The sequence below is a fragment of the Buceros rhinoceros genome, unplaced genomic scaffold (assembly GCF_000710305.1).
Source record: "Buceros rhinoceros silvestris isolate BGI_N320 unplaced genomic scaffold, ASM71030v1 scaffold24836, whole genome shotgun sequence".
Lineage (NCBI taxonomy): Eukaryota > Metazoa > Chordata > Aves > Bucerotiformes > Bucerotidae > Buceros > Buceros rhinoceros.
Window position 1 is genome coordinate 10,250 of NW_010416329.1, and position 273 is coordinate 10,522.

The window sequence follows — 273 nt, forward strand, 5'->3', positions numbered from 1 at the left end:
ATCACGGCTCATCCTCCTGCTTCAGCGGCACTTCCAGCGCCGACAAAAAACGAGGTACTGGCAGTTTGCAGCAGCAGAGCAGCACTTGAGACCTTCCCAAGAGATGCTGAACTGGCTCTCAAACACCCTGATGAAGATGATCATAGACTCATGGAATGGTTTGAGTGGGAAGAGACCTTCAAAGTCACCCAGTCCAACCCCCTGCAGGGAGCAGCGACATCTGCACCCAGAGCAGGGGGCTCAGAGCCCCAAGGGCCAACCTGACCTGCCATG